This window comes from Pteropus medius, unplaced genomic scaffold (genome assembly GCF_902729225.1).
Source record: "Pteropus medius unplaced genomic scaffold, Ma_sr-lr_union100, whole genome shotgun sequence".
NCBI classification, from domain to species: Eukaryota; Metazoa; Chordata; class Mammalia; order Chiroptera; family Pteropodidae; genus Pteropus; species Pteropus medius.
In genome coordinates this window covers 35,317,924-35,319,145 of record NW_024349800.1, presented here as the reverse complement: position 1 = coordinate 35,319,145, position 1,222 = coordinate 35,317,924, and positions in this window count along the sequence as shown.

The following is a 1,222-nucleotide window of genomic DNA, read 5'->3' as shown; positions in this document are numbered from 1 at the left end:
GTTTACACAGGGACTGCACTGTATGGAGCGTTATACCACATAAATTTGCCTTTTCAGGCTCTATTGTGCTTGCACATTTCCAAAGGCTGAGAAAGAGAAAGTGAGGAACATTAATGAGTTTCTACTGTGGGTCAGCACTGTGCCAGCTGCTTTACAGGTGTAATTTCATCCTCACAATCACCTGGTGGGAAGTATCATTATTCCCACTCTGCAGTGGGGATACTGCAGTTCTGAGGGGTGCTGAAGTGCTGTGGCTGAAGGAGCTGAAGCCGAGAGTTCCTGTTTGTGTTGTGTGTGTGTGTAGAGAGAGAGAGAGAGAGAGAGAGAGAGAGAGAGAGAGAGAGAGAGAGAGAGTGTGTGTGTGTGTGTGTGTGTGTGTGTGTGTGTGTCTAGGGGAGAAGTAATTAAGGTAGCAAGGCAGGGTCCAACTCATGAAGGACCTTGGCTTGGGTCCTGGCTAAGGAGTGGGACTTTCTCCTGGAGGCTACAGAAACCTCTGAAGGACAACAGTGAAAGTCACCTGATCAAATCTGCAGGAAAGCTCTCTGGCAGCTGTTTCAGGGTAGATCGGGATAAAAGAGGAGGAACTGCAGAAAGAGAGCAGAAGAGAAGGCTCTGCAAGGGCAAATCTATTGTCCCTCTCCTCCCCTCGCCCCTCCGCCTCCCATGAATGGTCTCTGGATTCAAGTAAATTATTTTAATAACCCAATTTAAAATTTTAGACCCAAGTCAGTGGCCTCTATATTAATTTGGAAAATCAAAATTGCCTAAACTGAGCCAGCTGAGTGAGAGAAGTTTATGCTGTAGCCAACAGTCCTGGTAGGTGGCTGCATGAGACCTTGAAAATATCTTCATCTCTATAATCCTCTTTACCTCATCTGTAAAGCAGATTTAATCATCCCTGTCTTGCATGATTGTGGAATTAGAGTATTCCAAGGGCCTAGCACACCACTAGAGCTCAGGAAATGTCAGCTAGTGTCATCACTTGCACCTAGGAGCTCCGTGGTGATGGCTCCCGCCAGCCTGGCTCTTCCCTATGGAACAATGGTGCCCTTTAGTGGCTGAACGGGGAAGGACAGGTCTGCCAGGTGCCAGGGCCCTGCTCCTGCCCCAGCTCCACTCTTATCCCACAGGTTAGAAGTCTCCTTCCTTCTACTCAATCAGAGCTGACAACAACTCAAACTCACCCAGCACACACCTCTCATGAAAACCCAACCCCTAC